The sequence below is a fragment of the Dermacentor andersoni genome, chromosome 4, assembly GCF_023375885.2.
Source record: "Dermacentor andersoni chromosome 4, qqDerAnde1_hic_scaffold, whole genome shotgun sequence".
NCBI classification, from domain to species: domain Eukaryota; kingdom Metazoa; phylum Arthropoda; class Arachnida; order Ixodida; family Ixodidae; genus Dermacentor; species Dermacentor andersoni.
The window spans coordinates 222,445,325-222,453,040 of record NC_092817.1 but is presented as its reverse complement, the minus strand read 5'-3'; the positions used below and the strand labels follow the sequence as shown (position 1 = coordinate 222,453,040).

The 7,716-nt window shown below is 44.4% G+C and overlaps 1 long non-coding RNA gene across 1 annotated transcript; it reads left to right on the top strand.

Annotated features, from left to right (window-relative positions):
* Positions 1–636: 636 nt before the first annotated feature.
* LOC140217218 (uncharacterized) lies at positions 637–3,161 on the top strand. Its single transcript, XR_011893748.1, has 2 exons — positions 637–938; positions 2,951–3,161. It is a non-coding gene; the product is annotated as an uncharacterized lncRNA (long non-coding RNA).
* Positions 3,162–7,716: the final 4,555 nt, after the last annotated feature.

Below are 7,716 nucleotides of genomic sequence, written 5' to 3'. Positions count from 1 at the left end.
TTGGGAAAAGACATCAACGTAGAAGAAGACAGGACGAACGCAGATCTACTGGCAACTGGTTTATTGAAATCACACGTAATGCTGCCTCTTCGAACCAGGCGTATGCCCAAGCCAGATCATAACCGCGTGACGATGCAACACTCCCTCGCCAAGCCCCTATCTGCAGTAAAAAATCAAGCTTTTCTTGAAAAGAAGGAGCTTTTCAAGAAGAAACTGAGAGAAGGGATTCACACTGTTCTGGGACGTAGCTTGCACCACGTGCTCTCAGTTCGTCTGTGTCTTATCGTAACAGCTACTCTTAGAGTTCCTCGCGGAAAAGGCATTTGAAGATTATTTTAAGCAATTCCTTTCTAGTGATGAAGAAAAACTGAGGGACTTCTTGAAGTACTTCAATGACCACTATATATGCAGTTAGGCCGCAAGAGTGGGCCTATTGCTTTAGGATTAGAGCAGCTGTCAACACTAACATGCACCTTGAGAGCAAGCACAGGACGTTAAAGCATACTATGCTGGAGAGAAAACAGAATAAGCATAGTGACAAACTAATTTCTGCCCTCATGGACTTGACAAATCATTTTTTAATGAAAAGTGCTATCCAGATGATTAAAGGGGCAAAGGGTAAGAACCAGAGCAGAATTCAGAAGAACCACAGGTCTGGCTGTGAAATGGCAGCTTGTGCCAAATTAAATGAAGATGGCATATGGACTGTGCCATCTCAGTCTATTAAAGGGCTCTCATGTAAAGTGTCAAAAGTGGGAGATGGTGCTTGCTGTCCTTTGAGGTGCAAGGAATGCACAGTGTGTGTGCATACTTACATGTGCACTTGCTATGACCATCTTATACACTTTACAGTGTGCAAGCGCATTCACTGTGTGGTCATCGCTAATCCAACTAGCAGCAACAAGGCCCATGAGAGCTCACCCGAAGAAGCATGTGAGGCAAGTCGGGCATTGCACATTGTACAGAGTATAACAAAGCTGGAAGCAGCCAAAGCAGTGTCAAGCTCAGCACTCTTAAGAGCAAAAATGGACTCAGTCAGACAGGCAATATCAGATGGTGAAGTCTCTGAGGGTGTGGCTGAGAAGCCAAACAATTTGTTTGAGCCAGTTTTCATGCTTGTTGAAAGTGAAAGTGACCCAAAAAGAAAGATTCCAGACCATTCAAATGAACCAGCCAACAAGAAAGTTGTGCAGCTGTTAAGATTTCCCTCTACAAAAAACCCTAGATTGTCGCAGCCATCATCTAGACTTTCAAGGCCCACTGAAGCTGAAAAGGAAGTCCTTAAATAACAGCTTAGGGACAGCAACATAGAAACTGAAGAGATAACCACGTCAGCAGGGCACGATTACTGGTAACAAGCCTCCAGTGCAGTTAGGAAGAGAGAAGTGGTGCAGTAGTGCTGTGCTGTCATGCCTTATTGAAGCCGGTTGAGGGCTCACATGTTAACAAATCATGACATGTGGTCTCTGATGATTAGCCCGTCTGCTTTTGTCTGTGGTGTGCAGCCATATGTCCCAGCTGGATGATATGTGTGTTCGAGCACGAGAGATGCCTCCATGCTTGTTGTATGAGCTGCTGGTAAGTGTTCTGTGAAAATAGGTACAGACCCAGTGGTCATCTCTGGTATGTGGCAGCTGTTGGATGGTAGTGTGTTAGAGCACGCCTCCATGCTTGTCATATGAGCCGCTGGTAAGTATGTCTGTACATAGATGTAAGGAAGTGCATTGGATGGTGTGTAGTGTTTCAGTGTGCAAAAGCCTCCAATGTGTTTTGGTACTTATAAATTTGTGTAAACACTGAGTAACGCAGTAGTTATGATGTTGCACTGCTGAGCTCCAGCTTGCGGGTTCAATCCCAGCAAAGGTGGCTGCATTTCAGTGGTGGCGAAATGAAAAAAAAAAGCGTGTAGTTGGGTTTTGTGATCCCAAGGTGGTCAAAAATAATACTGAGTCCCGCACTGTGGCATGCCTCATAATTCGATCTAGATTTTGTGTTCTATGGGATGTTCTTATTGCCCATTTGAATAAACTTTTATTTTTCAGATTACCAAAATAGAGGGCATATGCAGTGGTATTGTGTGCAGTCTGGATAAGTTGCTCTGGTCATGAGCGCTCAATTAAATCTTCTGCATATTTGGCTGCAGCAGACAGTGTCATAATGATTGTAAAGACTTGCAGAAAGCTTTAGGCCACTCTACATATCAGATCAGTTTTATATTGCATCCCTTATGGTGCATCTCTTACTTGAGTAGGCATAATAACAATTGGCAATGCTTCCTTACACATTTAATATTTTTCTTTTTTTCTTTTGGAAGAGTAACGTTGGAAGAATAATCTACAACAGTGCTCCTACCTTCTCTTTCACTGTCTCCCCATTTCTTTTCTACACTTCAACTTCATTCTACGCACTATCTTATTCTCCTCTTCATCCTACTTGAGGGTGTGGGAAAGTGAGCTAAGCGTGCATAAAGATTGCTGTGCCGAACTTAATTGCGGCACTGACGAAGACAAATCTTTGTCAAAAGGTTCACTCCAGCTACATTCCACCTGCAAACACTGTTTATCCCTTCAAGCCATCATATTCCTGTGAGGTTTTGTCTTGTTTAACAGTTGTAACAGTCATACTATTTATTACTATCAATAGCCAGCATACATTTAGCTCTGCAAAGGGCTGTTTAGAAGACGTGCGAGTTTCTACTTCCCTTATGATAAATACTCCAGACATTCAGTCTCTATTTTATGAAAATCTTTCAAACATTGCCAGTGATGACCACCATATGGGTTAATGTCGGCATGGGACTGAGGCTTTCCCACAAAAAGAACAGTTATGTTTTGCTCATATCATGTGACTGACAGTTTCTGCTGTAATTTTTGCACTTGTCAGCTGCACTGTGAAGAGTTCATTTCTGTGAATATGTGCTGGCCTGATTCTTCTTGTTCACGCATTTCAGATCTTGTGCTATGAGATGAGGAGGTGTAAAATAAAAACACCATGTAGATTTCACAATGCCTTTAAGAAACCACGCAAAGCTTGGAGATGAAGCATTACATGCACCTTGAACCAAGTGTCTGGACACAGCGAGTGCAAGTTGTTTTGTCATGAGCGAGGGTGTCGGTGTTACTTGTAACTACCTTTAAATAAAGGTTTGTTTCAAAACAGTGGCTCAACTCTGTGTTCCCCCGGTAAAAAATCAAAACCATTGGGATTTCCAATTCGCTTTTTAAACATAATTAACCAATATGAATAAAAAAAAACTTGATGAATCAAGATATAAGCTTGCCATACCATGGAAACACTTGAAACTCCTTTTGAGAAGCTTACTCATACACGAACACACTATAGCAATTATTTTCAATCGTATACCCATAATTTGCCGCGTCACCATGTCAAAGTTTCAAGGCAGACTTTTTTTAGACTCCAGGAAGCTACATGCTTAATTCTATCCATTGTTTACTGCATTGCATTTGATTTTCTATAACAAATGTAATTGAATTCTCCATAGAGAATTCTCCATTGCGCCGACGCTCACATTATAATTATATGCTATTATTATTGACTAGTCATATATTTTCTTGGGGGGTGGGGGGCTGCACTGTTGGCGTTTTACGAATTTGCGCCACGTGTTTGTGCGGGTAAGCTTAAGCGCAGAATTTTTTTTGCGCGTTATGAAAACAATGCACTGCAGGTATTTTAATTAATGCAACTAGCTGTATGAAATATCTGTCAAGGGGTTGGAAACGTCCCGACGATTTTCTTTTGCGTGTGTGTATTTGGAGTTGATGCACTTTTCTTTATTTATTTTGGCTACATTGCGCCAATTTTCGCTTCCATAGAATAAAGAAACGCGCCTCCACGCGCTTGCCGACTCGATCGCAAGGGGACAGCCTGATCAAAATCAATATCAGCAGCAATGGCGGATTTGCGCTTGCCATGGCGCTTGCGAAGTTTTCAAAAGTTTTCGTCTTTTAAGTGATGCTATTGCTATTTTAACGTGTTGAGGTTCATTATACGTCTGTTTTTTCAAGTTTGGCATGTGTTTTAACACATGTGAAGGTGTATTCTTTTCTCCTTCAGCGGATATTTGTACAAGACCCCCTTCACCGTCTATCAGGTAAGATGTGTACGTATGCTACACACAATCGTAGTGCTTCACTAAGCCACAGTGCACTACAAAGTTAAGCATGAACGGTACTCAAAATTCACAAGTTCTTTGTATTGCCAAGAACAACAATTGATTGGTGAAGTTCTCACAGGCGTTGTAATGTTGTTGGGCGCGGCAGTGCTGAACGTAGCGTTAGCGGCTTAAATCGTGTTTTTTACTAGTAACAACGTGTCACTATTTCATATTATTGGCGGCGTCTTCAGGACACCAAATCGGTAACGGGGACTCTAGAGCTAGAACGCGGACTGGTACATGGGTTGGGGCTCGCCGAGGCCTGCGCGTGCTAGTAGTATATCTATGATGTCTGTAGGCTGTGTGCAAGTCGTACTTTCCGAATTTTCTGACGCATTTTAAGATCAGCTGTCCGCTTTCGCGGACAAGGCTGGAGTCAGGGTGGTCCGTGAGTTGAGGCAACATAACCTGCTTCCAGTTTGGGACCGCCCTGCTTCCAGTTTTAATCCCTCCGCTGCCGCTTGGGTACCCTGCCGCCTCCTTGATTATAATCTAATGCTCTCCTGAGGCCTCTGTTTGCCGGTTACATGTGCCCTCCTGGAGCAGTACTTGTAAATGAATCCGATCTATCGTAGCAACGAAAAAAGCGCCCCGCGCCTTCTACAACACCAGTCGGAACCTTGCCCATTGGTTTACCTATGTGTGGCCGCAAATATCTGAAACTTAATGCCAGTTCAACAGGTTTGTTGGCAAGGGTGTCAGGTTGTTGCTTTGTGTTGAATCGGCCTTTTCTCAATTCTTAAGAATTTAATTGGAATGCACCTGACCAGTGCTGCTCTGTGGTGCTTGCCACCAGTCCCTTGGACAGGGAAAACATATGAGAATCCCTGTGCATACACTTTATACGCAGTGGTGTGACCGCTTCCTTTGGGAAACTACCACGTTAGCGATATTGTGAGTGCAATGTGACTTTCCTTCATCTTCCTCATCCGTACGTAGTGTGTGTCGCTTTTTCCTCGCCATAGCTCTAGCTCGGCAAGAATAAAGCGGTTCCTTAGAAGTGGTGGAGGTGCTGGGGTTCTGCATACCAAGGACGTATAAGGTAAGAGTGTTTGTGCCTTTAATATGTCGTATTCGATCATTTTGAGACGTAGTGGTGTTCATGCGTTAACACAGTGCAAGGACATCCACAATGTAAGAGGTACATGATTCTCGAATTGTATACTCTCTTCGGGCTTTTCTCGCGACCTCAGCACAAGTAGTGGGAGCATCAAAAAACTGACAAAGCTGGTGCATGAATGTTGCCCAGTCAGAAAGATCTGGCTCTTGGATCAAAGTCAATTTTTTTTTTACATTGTAGAGGCAGACGGGCATGCTGTGAAGTTTCTAAGAACTGTCCCACCATTGCTGACTCTGTTGTACATTTATCAAACCACTTGATTCGCACCAAGCTCAAGCTATGGTGACAAAGACGCGGCACGTGCTTTACAGTCACATATTGCACTGGCAATACATCTGCTATGCCAGTTTGCCGAAATGAGCATGCACAGTAGGGACGAATTCACTATGCGTGCACAGGGATTTGCCTTTCCTGGCCTATGGGCTGTTGGCAGGTACACTCGTCAGGTGCACCTCAGGTTTCAGTATGTTTGCATTCGGTTGCATGAACATGGAGGGAGTGTGTTCGCTGTAATCAGTACTACACATTTTGCTAATGTAGGCTTGAGTGGCGTTCCCATGCCACCACTAAACAGTAGGAATACTTCCATGTATGATAGAATGATGATCATTTTAACCTCCAGACATGCAGCAGTCTTTACACCACTGCAAGGCAGAAGCAGCCTTCTCACCATGTTCACGCTCAAATAAATCCCATTATTAAGGCATTTTATGGGCCCGCCAAACCGCCTACACCACCTGAATGATGTCACGTGTTGTTGCACGTGGCGGTTCATTTCATTTGGCATCCTCTGTTCACACATATTCGTTTCCAATCATTCAGGAAAATTGCAGGGCTGGTTTGCAATCTTTCCTGTTTTCTTTATTTTTCTTTATGGCCTTGTAAAACTGAGAAACGATAATGAAAAAAAGAAACAAAGGCTGCCTTCCTGTTCACCAGTGAAAGTATTGTTGCTTAGAAAGAGGCGCAGAAAAAGATGTATATGCATGTCGGACAGCCTGCACAAGGTTTTATCTTTGTCTCTTCAAACATGGCGTACCTGCTTGGGGTCAGTGGAATCGCTGTTCTGTAGCATTACCCCTGGCAGCGGAAGCACTGTCCCAGAGCTCTAAAGAGAGTCATAGGAAACACAGTGCTAAACCTTCATCCTTGAAATGTGAAGGACGTCACTGGATAGGACGAGAGATGACAAGGTGAGACTGATTGGGGCAATGTTGTGGTGATGGGTGCCACCTGGTTGAGCGCACAGTATGGTCCCCTGTCCTGAGAAAAGCTTTTCTGGGAGCCCTACACAGTGGAAAGGGGACCAGAGAAGTACAAGCTCACCAGGGGAGAAATGAAAGTCACATTGTGAAGCATGGTACTGTCATTTCTGATTGCTTCGTGACACAGTAATGATAGTCGCAGCACAATATTTTCAATTTATTCTGGCAACTCACGATATGCAAGTGAATGCTGCTCACTCTGATCATGTGGCTGCGTTTCAGTGCTTGGATATCTAAGGCCACGTTGCAAAATGCACAAGATATTTATAATCGACTTCGTATACACAGAAAATACAAGAACAGTTCAAATAGCACTGAAAAGACAGAGCATTCACGGCGTCGTTCAAGCTCAGTGTCCTTGAGCGTGCGCAGAACTAGTCTAACTGATGTTATGACTGGCCTGTGTGGTCAACGATTCGTGTCGCGCCGCCAAAGCAACAGCGAAAGGCTGGACCTTTTAAATATGCTGAGCCGCCTGCAACCGTTGGAAAACGCCTAGGAGGCCCCAATAGCAAAAAGACCTTATCATTTGTACAGGCATTTTCACCTTCTTACCCACGGCTTGCACAACACCCTGATGTCTGCGTAGTCTCCACAGTGCTGTCTCCCTTCAGCAAGTGGGACGGTTAAGCTTTGTGTGTGCATTCGCTCTTTCTGTTTGTCCTCGGCAGGGAAGGTGCCAGCGTTGTGTGTGTGTGTGTGTATGCGCACGTCAGTGCCTTTCCTTCTGCTGAGCCAGTGGGGGTTAGAAAATTCGTTGAACACTTCCATGTATCGAGCGGTGGCCGCCAGCGTGGAGAGTGTTTTCTCTTTTCTTCTTTTGAGCAAGGGTATTCCAAACACTATAAAGGACGTCTTCGCCAATGGACTTGAGCCTTCAGAGCAAACTAGCATGTCTGTCGCTCTCCATCGGGAAACTTGCAGAGTTGACCACTCCGTAACAATGTGAAGTAAGCATTCATTGTTACTCGTTGCATCGTTGCCGTATCTCCTGCCTGGCCCCCTCAGGACTCATGAGCCGCGCTGCAAAATGCAGTCAGCGGCACGATCCTGAGCACCTGGGTGCACAGTTTGTAACAATTGGTGCCAGCGGTTCGATCCGACAACCAATGGTAAGCTCCAGACCACCAAGCCCACGCTACTTCCACAGTCTTGGG